This window comes from Carettochelys insculpta, chromosome 1 (genome assembly GCF_033958435.1).
Source record: "Carettochelys insculpta isolate YL-2023 chromosome 1, ASM3395843v1, whole genome shotgun sequence".
NCBI lineage: Eukaryota > Metazoa > Chordata > Testudines > Carettochelyidae > Carettochelys > Carettochelys insculpta.
In genome coordinates, this window is record NC_134137.1 from 44,638,857 (window position 1) to 44,651,358 (window position 12,502).

The 12,502-nt window shown below is 41.1% G+C and overlaps 1 protein-coding gene and 1 long non-coding RNA gene across 4 annotated transcripts in view; both read right to left on the reverse strand.

Annotated features, from left to right (window-relative positions):
• Positions 1 to 1,490: 1,490 nt before the first annotated feature.
• LOC142004403 (uncharacterized) lies at positions 1,491 to 6,367 on the reverse strand. Its single transcript, XR_012642996.1, has 4 exons — positions 5,036 to 6,367; positions 4,780 to 4,946; positions 4,383 to 4,542; positions 1,491 to 3,397 (listed from the first exon to the last, which is right to left on the reverse strand). It is a non-coding gene; the product is annotated as an uncharacterized LOC142004403 (long non-coding RNA).
• An 873-nt stretch (positions 6,368 to 7,240) lies between these two features.
• PSPC1 (paraspeckle component 1) overlaps positions 7,241 to 12,502 on the reverse strand; it is a 93,550-nt gene continuing 88,288 nt past the window's right edge. Inside the window, exons 7-8 of one of the 3 annotated variants that reach the window (XR_012644090.1) lie at positions 8,386 to 8,507; positions 7,241 to 7,508 (exon numbers count right to left, since the gene is read on the reverse strand). The gene's annotated coding sequence lies outside the window, so the exon portion shown is untranslated. Of the gene's footprint in view, positions 7,514 to 8,385; positions 8,508 to 12,502 lie in introns of all 3 variants that reach the window. The other 2 variants (XR_012644089.1, XR_012644088.1) reach the window with 2 other exon arrangements.

A 12,502-nucleotide genomic window follows, 5' to 3' on the forward strand; every position in this document is an offset into this window, starting at 1 on the left:
GGAGACGCGTCAATTTTGAAGTGCCGTGGCTGCCCGCATGCTAATGAGGTGCTGAGTATGCATTTCAGCGCTTCATTAGTAAACTTCGAAATGGCCATTTTGAAGTTTGGAGCTAGTGTAGACGTAGCCCTGGTGTTGCAAATTTCAGCTTAACGAAATATACAGTAAAACCCTGAGTAACTACAACAGCCCCCACTCCCGGGTAACTCAAAATTTTTGTGCAAGTCAGAGTGGGGATCCGCTTGGTTCCCAGCTCCCTGCTGCTTGTGAGATGTGGGGAACTGAACAGGCCACTAGTTTCTGGCTGCTTCTCTCCTCCCTCCCCCCCCAGCTGCACTGCTGTGAACCTGGCAGTGGTGCCACTGGGGAAAGGCAGGGAAAAGTGAGGGGGAAATCTCAGTCACATATACTTGGGGGTGGGCCTCACAGGATGGGAACAGGGCTGCTCTAGTCCCTACCAGTTACCCATAACTGGAAGGCCTCATCCACTTCAGGGTAAGCTCACTGGTTCACTCTCCCTAATCCAAAACAGAGTAGGAGAGGCAGGTAGTAGCATAGAGAGAACCCCCCCCATCTTTGTTTTCCCATTAAACAATAGGAAAATATTTTGAGTGCTGGTCCCTATGTGTTGTCCTGTGGATTGCTAATATGCAGTACTCAGAGGAGGCAAGTGCACATGCCGGTGGTAGAAATGCTGTGCTAAAAGAATGCATCTGTAAAGGAATCAGGGCCTAGCGACAGGACATGTAACTGTATGAATAGAATGCAACATATACCTTATGTAGTGAACTCGGGGTTGATGGAACCCATCCTGTTACATTCATTATGATTTTATACTCCTATCCCTCCCCCAACTCACCATCAGTCATGTCTCTTCCCAGATGAAAGGGCCCAGTCTTTTTAATGTCCCCTCCTATGAAGCTGTCCCATAGCCCTAATAATTTTTTTTTGGCCTTTTCCAATAGATTGTTTTGGAGATGGGGCAATCAAAGCTGCAAGCAGTTTTCAAAATGTGGGAGTAGCATAGATGTGTGTAGAGGCAACATTATGTTCTGTCTCTAGACCTTTCTTAATGGCTCCCTCCATCCTGTTAGCTTTTTTGACTGCTGCTGTGTGCTGAGAACAAGTTTTGCATTTTAAGGTGTCTTGCTTTGCATTTATCAACATGGAATTCCAGCTATTGTGTACTCCAGGTTAATGAGATCCCTGTGTGATTCTCCACAGGCTGCTGAGACTTCACTATCTTGACTAGTTTTGTATCAGCTGCAGATTTTGTCACCTCAAGTGTTATTCATGAGGGATGTGGGAAAAAGGATGCATTGAAAACTACTGTTCCTAATACAGACCCCCAGGGCAGGGGCAGCCTTATTTCATAGAATCATAGACCACTAGGACTGGAAGGGACTTCAAGAGGCCACCGAGTCCATCCCCCTGCCCCAATGGCAGGACTATTATCTAAACCATCCCTGATAGACATCTATCTAACCTGTTCTTAAATATCTCCAGCAATGTAGATTCCACAACCTCCCTTTACCTGCCTCCATTCTGCAACTGGATTATTTCTTTCCACCTTTTAGTACTTGACAAAAATCTAGGGACAGAATGAAAAAGTTGGCAGAAGGCTGAGGTAAAGCACCTGCTGTCCAGATTCCCAGAGGGAAGAAAGTCTACCTTGTATTTTATTGACCCCCCCCTTCCTCTCCACTGGTGGTGACATGATGGCCTGGTGTCCTACTGTTGCTCTGCCTTAGTTCTTTACAAAGCCTCTATAGCATATGATTACCAGTTCTGAGGACCTTCTCTCAGGACTACTTATCCTGGTTAAGAGCCTTTAGTGAACAAGCTGGTCAAAACACTTTCCAAAAACCTAAGTACACTATAGCCATTGGATTGCTCCTTCACATGCCTGCTGACCCTCCCATGAACAAGTCTAGTAGACATTTAGACATGATTTCCCTTTACAAAAAACAGCTTGATTGTCCTTTAACAAATCATGTTAAATCTGACACTTCTGTTCTTGAATATAGCTTCAACCAGTTTGCCCAGTTCTGAAGTTACTGGCCTGTAATTACTGGGATCACCTCTAGTGCATCTTACACTGCAGAAGCCTTCATCAAAAGAAAGGGGACATGCATCAGCCTAGAAATCGGAGCAGATTTCCCAGAGGAAAAGCAATATGCATTTTGAAGGTGGAACTTTTAGACTAAGGCTACTTTCTACACTAGGGACTTTAGCATGGCAAAGCTTTCATACTATAGCAGTACCACTGTAAGAATTCTCACAAATTCTGCTCCTAGCCAGCAAAAGTTCTCCTGCCAGCATAATTAATCCCCTCCCAATCAGCAATATTAACTATGCTGTCTAGATGAGTTTTTTCCCACACCCTTAATCAACAAAAGTAGTGTAGACAAAGCTTAAGTGAGAGAGAAATCAACTGTTTTTCTCATCCTGCTGATATTACAGGGAGGTTGCAGTTCTTCTTAAAGTCTGTATTTTCTTCTCAATCTGTTTCTTCCCAGAATTCTTGGTGCCTCAGTGTAAATGTCAGGGAGGGGTTGTTTCATACCACTGTCCCTTTATACTTAGTCCATGCCCAAGAAAGAAACTGTCCAGGCTTGAGCAACACTAATTCCATTGTGCTTGTGCAACTGTCTTGTAGATTTCTTGTTTATTATTCTGACCAATTATAGTTTTGGATGCACGTCCCCACATACTTGTCACTAAAGCTAGTAGTGGGTGAGTTGTAAGCTCACAAAAACTATACAGAAATGCACAAAATTTCATACAGCATCATGATTCATTGTTCTGTCAAAATGTGTCTGTCAGCAGATGTACCTTATAGGGATATAAATACCATTTTAAAAAGTAATGATTTAAACTATTACAAATGCATAATTTAACCATTTATGAGTTTACAATGAATCTACCACACATCTTTCTCAACTGCCTTTATTAACAACATAACCTGCCTGTCTTAATGTGTAGAATCCACTTTTGTGTTTAAACTTTTGCATAATCTCCCTGAGCCATCCAAACCCACAAAGTCTAATTAGAACTCAACTCTACTGCTAATTTTTCTTTAATATGATTTGGTATCGGTGTTGTATGCAGACTAAGGCCAGCATTGGAAGACACTTTCTGCAGGCACAGACATTCCTGAAATGCACAGGTAACAGCCAGTTTTCCAAACCTCCTTTCTACCACTCCAACGGACTGCATTCAACGAAGAACAATGCTCCATGAAGTAATCTGCTAATTCAGTTTCTACTGCATTCTTCTCATTCTTTTTGGTATAACCTTCACCTACAAGCATCACTACAGCATTTACATCAGTTTCACACATTTTTTTCAGTGCTCGTTTTATTGGCTCATCTGATTCAGCATGGAAATCTGTACTCTAGAAGACAGAGATAAGTAACAATCATGGTATATAACAACTCCACTAGTTTTTGTTACGTGTGTGGCATTTTCTTGAACTACCAGAAATAAATGTCACTGTTGTTTAATGCTTGCCTCCTTTTTCACATGAAATAAAGGGCTGTTTCAGCTTCATTTGGTTCAACGTTGCTCTGGTGCTGATTGCATGGTTTACATTTAACAGTGGTATCTGTTATTTTTGTGTATTACTCCTTTTTAATCAGTCCATCTTCACTATGGAACAACAGTTATCAAAATCACAGCAACCCACATGATGATGTTTGAAGGCTTAACGCCAGTGTGACATCAATCAAGCCATATATGGATGCAACAAAATTTTGTATCCACACCTTCAAAATGAGCCACAGATACCCTCATCCACAACTGTGTATATCCATGGATTTGCAGGGCTCTAGACATCAGTTCCATAGCAATGGGCCTAACGAGAAACCTAGTTCCACATACTGCATGACAGTGGTGTCCAAGGGTAATTCACTGGATTGCCACGGCCTCCCCTTGCTCTCCCCCCCCGACCAGGTCACCCTCTTCTCCCTGCTAGTCCCCCCATTACTCGCTGGTAGCCACCCCGCCTGTGCTGCAGACCCAGCAGCCCTTGAGCCACCCCGCAACCCCCGAGCCACCCAAGTCATGCCGCAGCCCCCAACCCAGACGAATTGCCCAAGGTACCACGCGTCAGGGCTGAAGGAGCTGCCTCAGTCCCTGCCACCACACAACTGTCCCAATGTGTGTGTGGGTGTGTGTGGGTGGAGTGGCCAGAGGGGCTTCACACCTGTGTGGCTCTGAGCCACAATCTGCTTCCCATTAGACATTTAGACTTTAAGTGAAAACATTACCAATGAGGACTGATGCTTACTGGTTAACATTTTAAAGCCCTAGCACCTTACATGGCACACTTTTTTATGAAATATCACAAAAATATACAAATGATGAAAATGAGGGTTTACCTGGTGTTATTTCAAGGTATAGCATGTCACAATTTACTCCAGGCTTTGCATGTCAGTGGGTGTCAAGTCTGCTGCAACCCCATTAATTTTACCATACTTAATTCACATCCATTTCCTGATCCTGAGACTGAATAGTCTCCTTTAACTCAGTCTCATTTCTCTGTGGACAAACACCATAAATGCAATTCAGTCTTATGTCAGTTTTGGGTCTAGCTATAGTAATGTCTTTTTGGTTCAACTTATCTTGGGTTTTCGTGTGTACATACTTGAAAATCCTGTTATCAATACCATGAATAGAGGTCCTAACAGAACTTGCCTTGTTTATAGCTCCCATATCATAAATCAAAAGTAAGAAATCACTGTTGATTCAGCGCTGTTTTATTTGAAAAAAGCTGACCTTTTCTCCCACCTAAGAGTGTGTTTTTGAAGGATCTTGAGAATGACAGACACACTTCAGCTGTCTCCTTCGCTCTGGGGGAACAGCAGCCTATTTGTTGCTCAATTCTCTGCACAGTATTTCTCAGGGTGAAGACAAAATTAGCTTCATTATTAACTTTTTCCAGCCTGCAAAATAATACATATTTTATTTATAAACCTCTCAAAAGTGAATTACCACAATCTGGCCTCTCTCCAAGGTTTTACAAACAACTTACGATTTCCTTACTTTTCACTGTCATCATAGTGCAGTTATTCAGAAGCAAAAGAGAACAGGACTTCAGCATGACCATTTCTGCTCTGTGAATTGAGAAGTAGAGGATGCCAATCACAATTATCTTGAGGACAGCATTTCTCTACAAAAAGTCTTCCTTAATTCACACTTCAGTAGTGGAAAGAAGTGTCAAAATATTTAATTCCACTTGAAAAATTAAACTAGAATTGGCTTAGATTTGAATATTGCCCCAGAGCAGGTTTCAGACCAAGAGTGTTAAAAAGGATGAGCAAAAGAAAAAAGCTAAAGCAAAGCATACCAAAGCAATGAGTAGGGATTAATTCCACTCATAACAACATGGGACGTACTGAACACAAAAATAATAAAAAGGGAGCATCCAGTTTATCAATCTTTCTGATATTGAGGTGCCTAGAATTTAGTACAGCATTCTAGGTAGACTCTTGCCAGTTCAATTCGGAAAAGAACTAGCACATCCCTCCTTCTACACACATTTGCTTAGGGTTGGTAAAAGTTTCTCTGTAGTTTGCTTTTTCACTATTATTATTTTCCAGGTATTTTTCCTGTCATGTGAATCTCTCTCTCAAGATTAATTTTTAACTTGCAACTCCTTAAATTGAATCTCATTTCCTGTCCCCTTTCTCCCCCACCAATAAATTAAGAAATTTATGAAAATATGGTTATACAGCTCTGAAAGTGAAGTTCTCTTCCTAGAAGTGGTAGGGGCATAAGGGAAAACAGCAATTCCACAGGAGTAGTAGGAACACGAGACAAACTTGTAAGGGGAAATGGTTGTTCAAGCAGGAGAAGGATCCTGTATCAAAAGTCTAATTTTCATTCCCAAGATAGAACAATTCTAGGATTCCATATGCATTTGTCAGATGTTTATATGCATTATACATTGTGAATTAAGTTTTCCAGCATGTCTGCTTGAATGTACAAGTTGTGGTGTGCTACTTCAGTGTCCCTCAAAAATATGCTCCTGGCTCTCACCCTATCCATATCCCTAGAATTTTTCTCTTGTCCCTTCTTTCTTCTTGACCTCTCCCTTCAGCTTCCCCTCTCTTTAAAAACACCATCCCAACAGAATCAGCTGTTAAAAATGATAGGGAGCTGTTACAGATCCATTTCCTGCCAATTCAACTCTCTCTATTTTACTGTTTCTCATCCACACCTCTTTGTCCATAGACTTAATATACTGGCTTTAAAATCCTTGATCAGCCTCAACCTTTAAATTTATGTATTCCACCACACCTCATATTCATGGTGGACTGGGCTACTCTGAATTCTCCTCTCCTTATCAACTTACAGATGACAGCAAAACCACTCGGAGGTTCTCTGACTCCAGTGGCAGGCAGAGTGTAAAAAAACCCAGCAAAATAATTATCTAGTTGAACTCCTCTAACTGATCATTTCAATCTTTGCAAATCTTAAGATTTCTTAATTAATGAAACACCAAGCGATCACAATTACCTTACCACCAAGTATACTTTTTGTAAAATTCTATACTATTCTGTTCTGTTTTTATGGGAGATGTCAGCACACATAAAACTCCAACTATCTTTCTCTCTGTGTGTGCGTGTGTGCGTGCGTGCGCGCGTATAAAACTCAAACATTTACTGGTTGAGTATTTTCAGAGATCAGATATACTTTAGACTGGGCAAAATTTTCACAGACTCTATTTTGACCATGTTTATATCACTAGTTCCAGCAGTTTACCTGAAAATTTGTTTTTAAAAATCAATACAGTTAACACAGTGCAAGCCTGCATGATCTAACCCAGACTTATACTGACTTAAAATGAACTGATGAGATGTCTACAGAGGAGTTTAGGCCACTTGAAATTAGTTTTAAAAACACACCTTTAGTTAAATTGGTGCAAACTGTAATATACACAAAGTCTCCATTTTAGACCAAGTGGAAAACCTTGGTGCCATGAAGTGCATTTACACATTCTGTATTCCACAACACTAGCCTTTCATAGGTGCTGTATGTGTATTAGACTAATATAGGCTATGTCCACACAAGAGCAGAAAGTCGATTTTAAGGCACTTACCTCGATTTTACAGTATGACTGTCTTCACTGCTAATACCATTAAATCGATTTTAAGGGGTGCCAAGGTCAACTTTCTTGCCCCACCCCTCCGATGCAGTGTAACACCAAGTTGGAATTTACAAGGTCAAATTAATGCTAGGTGGAAACAGTGTTACTTTAAACTGATTTTATTAGCTTCCACAGGTACCCCACAATACCCCAAATGCGTCTGTTCTGGCCACTTTTGACTCTGCTGTTCTCCAGGTGTGCAGGAAGTAGGAAACAGGAAGCCCAGCAATTTGTATTAATTTTGTTTCTGGCCAGCATGGTGATCACATCTAGCCATGATTTCTCAGGGATGCAAGAGTCCCAGCATGGAGCCATCAGGAGATCCAGGATCCCATCTCTGTGCGGGTGGATGAATCTGTGCTAAGAAAACATCAGGGATGCTCAGCAGTGCCAGATGAAAATCAAGTCCCCCCCAATACCCCATGACTGCCAGGCTGTGAAGACCATGTCTGCAGACTGTGGCATGCCCTGTCCTGCATGGGGTTTCAGTGCTTGAGAGGGCTTCTTCTCTGCACAGGATTCAGGAGGAGAAGATGAGAAACTTGTTTTCTACACTTTATATTTTTATGAGGTCACTCCCCATCCAAAGCTCGATACACCTGGCAGGCTAGCCTCCTCCCACTCCCCCGCACACAGCTAGCACACTTACAGTAAGGCAAAAGACTCAAATAAATTTCTCTCACTGCAGAAAGAGATTTCTGAAAAATGGCTGTTTGTTTTCAACAGTGGGGGCGGGGGAGAATGAGGGCAATGCAGTCTGGAAAATAACGCACTGGCAAAAAACCCAGAATGCAACAGGGCTAAAGGAACTGTGGGAGAGGTGCCCACAATGCACTGCTGCAACAGTCAAATGCTGGAGATTTAGTGAGGACACACTAAGTCAATGTTGTGAGCAGGTGCAGACGCTCAACTTCGATTTTATAAAATCTAGTGTGACAAAGTCAACTTTAACAAATTTGACTTTATTTCATAGTGTAGACATAGGCATAATGTTACTCAAATCATCTACTTAGAAAGGAAGCAAACAGACATATAAATTCAACAACTCGTAAAAGACTAAGTCTGTTAACATAATATTTGATAGAAATGGTACCAAAAGATAGACTAATTATTACTACAGATTCTATGGAAGCTTTTGATCAAATCCCTTCATCAAGTCAAACTTAAAAAGAAAAAATCCACCTCTCACATCAGATAATTACTAAATAAAAATAAAATGTGCAAATACATACCTGAAATTAGTAAAAAAGTGGGGAAAAAGCTTCAGGATCTTGACCCTCCATACTCTCACGACAGAGCAGAACTTTGTTTTTTAGACCAATCGTCATCTGCATTTTAGCATTTTAATTTTAACCTAGAAAAAATAATATATAATTATAATCAATTAAATATCTGGGACATTTTAAGCGATCTAAAACAATTATCTATGTGATAGTGGGCCTTTCATCTTCAAGGTACAATAGCCGTTCCCTTCCCCAACAAATGAACTTTTAAAAGATAGAATTACTGTGGGATACAACTTGTGACCAAAACTGAAATTACCCTGACAATTTAATTTTCTTCTCTAGCCATCCTTACATTACCATTGTCTCTGCTATAACCCTACTCTTAAAGACTACGATCTTTATGATTTTCTACTATCCAGTTTATAGTTTATTGGTGTTTAAATCTTAAAGAATTCGTTTGTCATTATACTGCTATGAACATTTCAGCTCAAAAAACAGTTCTACTCTGAAAAATCCGTATGACATATATGCTCACTCAAAGACACTGGAAGATTTGAGAATCTCTCTTTTCCTCTCATGTTATCTCTAGTAGAAGGGTTAGTTTCCACTACCATATCAACTAGACACTATGGCAATTGATTGCTCTCCCACAGACTCTGGTACTCCTCCAGTAAGTCAGTAGGAGAGTTTCTTCTGCTGACCCAGCACTATGCAGACACCACAGTAAAGTCAACCTAAGCTACCTCACCTAGAGCTACATATTCATGTCGCCAGAACTGCATAACTTAGGTCGACTTAACCTCACAGTGCAGACCTGTCAGAAGATTCTGCCAAATAAAGCCTTCAGTAATGTCTTCAGTGCCTTCAGTTGATTGCACAAGTGTATTGAAGTGCTATAAATAATTCTGCAGCTTGTGTGCAAGCAGGAATAGAATTCAGCTTCCTCCCCTTTAACTATACAAAGCCAATATAGCTAGCAGATATACAAAACAGCAAACGCTTCCTCTAAAATCAGGAGATAGCTCTGAATTATAAACAGGGAGCAAATCTACAACATAAGGAATCATCGTATTTTAGCAACATTTCAGAGAATATTTTGATATATTTAAATATGATAAATATAAATTTAATCCATGCTGCTAATCTTTTAATATTAAGCTGTAAAGATAGCTTAAAACACTTGTAGTTTAAAATTCTTTTAAAATATATATTCAACTTAAATACAAGATTTGCTCACATTAAATATTCAGGCAGCCTCAACTTTAAAAGAGCAATTAATAATACATGTTTACAATTTTATTTCTGCTAAAATACTAATTCATATTTTACAATGAATGATAACATAAAGCACTAAAAAGTCAAAGTAACTAGTTATTTTAAAAACAGAGATACACATCACAAACACTTAACATTCAGAATAATCAAAAATTCAGACCAGTCAAATCCAGTGCCCCTACAAATTAACCTGTACCCAAAGCTTAAATAAAAAAAAGGGTCCCATTTAACCCTCAATCTCCACAAATATTTGATGGTTTAAAAAATGAACATGGCATAGTATTTAGGTTTTTAACAAATCATGGCACTGGCAGACCAGGGAGATGGAGGGAAAAACAGACTCCAAAAATCAAGAAATCTTAACCAAACCCTCTTGCCTACGCAAAGGAAACTGGTTTGAAGGCCCACATTCGCTGCAAGGATAGCAGTATAACACCAGGAGATGGATGTATCCTCATGTAACCAAGACTCATAGCACCCAGGGCTTTTAAAAACGATCATTTACCAGCCCTTGGAGTTCTAGACTGAAGCAGGCAGACAACTAAGGTATCTTGCTGAGCACATTATGTACTCTCAAAAGTAAATAGCCACATATGCTGCAGAATTCTAGACTAGTTTCAGTTGTTTGAATTGTATGGTGTAGGCCCAATACATTTCAACAGTATTCAACTTAAGTTACAAAAGCAGGTCCACACACAAAATAAAGATCACATTACCATAATATGTACAGCTCAAACATAGTTGCTACATAACCTTCCACAAGCTGCTCTGGGTCTAATAATAGTCTGAAGTTGAAAAATAATTCATAAACAGCAGCTGCATCCATTCAGAAGTGCTAATATAATTCTATCTAATTCTTCCAGTTGCTTCCTGTATTTGACTAAAATTATTTCTGTACGATCCAGACTGATCCTCAGCTAGCTAGTATTCATTTACACCTCACTCAGGATCTACACAGATATCAAATCATCCATTCCACTCCATTACACCAGTGAAACTAATTGTAAGGTATCCTCTGCCTACTGCACACACTACAGCGGACATTTTCTGTCCACTGTACACAGTATAACCCTATAACACACTTTAACTGTACTCACTATATTCTTACTAACACATCTAAAGGTCTCATACTACTAAGAACTAACATTGTAGCAGCACCTTCTCATGATCAAGCTTATCTATAGCAGATCCTAATACAATTAGCCTGGGCATGCCTTCAATACTTACGCACAAGAACATCAACTAACACTATTAATGCAGTTGCTATCTCACATCCAGGTCTTAACCCACATTGACTAAAATAAAAGATATACAAAGATCAGAAACACTGCCATTCTGCTTCACTGACACTTCCTGTAAGTTTTATAGTGCATGGGATATTCAACAGCATATCTTACGTAAGATTCTCAGAGATAAAATTTGATTTCTAGGTAGCAGTCTGAACTCAGACAAGGAGAAACTGACAATTTCAGCAAAGTACCCATTCTCACTACTGACTTTTATCAGAGGGCACATGAGCAATATTGCCTGTAAGCTGTGCACGTGTGCCTCTGCCAAGGAAAAAATTCAAATGCTGCTAGCTGATTAGCAGAACGTCCACAACTAGGTTTTGTTTCTTTTGGTGGGGCATAATAGCACATGCTTCGGCTCATAAAAATGTATTCTGCACATAGATGGGAAAAAATCTGCAACTGATGGAAAAAATTAGAGGGAACATTTGACATGGGTGCACTAAGCAGGTGCCTGAACATATCCAGCACCCCTTCAGAGGTGCCCAGATAGAAAATCTTTACCATTTGGCTACATATGTTGCCCTTGTGGAGGGCTTCCTGCTGTTCAACAACATGTCTTTGACAGGTCCCAAGCACAAGAGCTCCACCACCTTCAGCCATGGAGCTTCCACGAGGGCCAAGTAGTGGTGCTGCTGAGCCCACTCTGGGGCCACCAGGATGACCGATGCCTGGTCTGACCAAATTTTGAGTAGGGCCTGGTGGATGAGTGGCTCCCAAGGGAAGATGTAAAGCAGAAGGCCCGACCAGTGAATGCTGAATACATCTGCCCTGGAGCCCAGGCTCTGATTCCAGTACGAGCAGAACGTCTGACACTTCGCACTGAGATGGGAAGCGAGTAAGTCTACTTGGGGATGTCCGCACTTCTGGGAAAATTAAATGCAGCACATCCGAGTGTAGCAATCACTTGTGGTCTATGAAAGACTTGCTGAGATGATCCATCAGGGAGTTGTGGGCCCCCGGCAGATAATGTGCTTTCAGGAGAATTTGATGTTGAATGCAAAACTCCCAGGACCTCATGACACAAGGGAGAGGAGCGTGCACCCTCTTGCTTGTTCACATAATACATTGCTGTGGTGTTGTCCATGTTCACAGCTACACATTGACCCTTTAGACTGTCTTGAAACACCTCACAGGCAAGCCTGATAGCCCTGAGTTCTCAAACATGTATGTGGAGCTGGGCCTCCTCCTTGCTCCACAGGGCGTGGGTCCAGCACTGTCCTGGATGCACCCCCCAGCCCAAGTCTGAAGCATCCGTGACTAGAGAGAGGGAGAGTTGTAGGGGGTTGAAAGGCACTCCCAGGGAGACTGACCAAGCACCCAGCCACCAGTATAGGGTTAAACAGCACCTATGGTGGGACTATCACCAACATGGTTGGCACACTGAAGCGAGCCACATTTGGAAGGGACGCATTTGCAGCCTGGCATGCTAGACTACAAATGTGCATGCCACTATGTGACCCAACAACCTGAGGCAGCCTCTGGCCATTGCAGTGGGGAAGCTGAGCAAGTCGTGGATAAGAGATGCCATGGCCTGGAACCTGCTTTGTGGCAGGAAG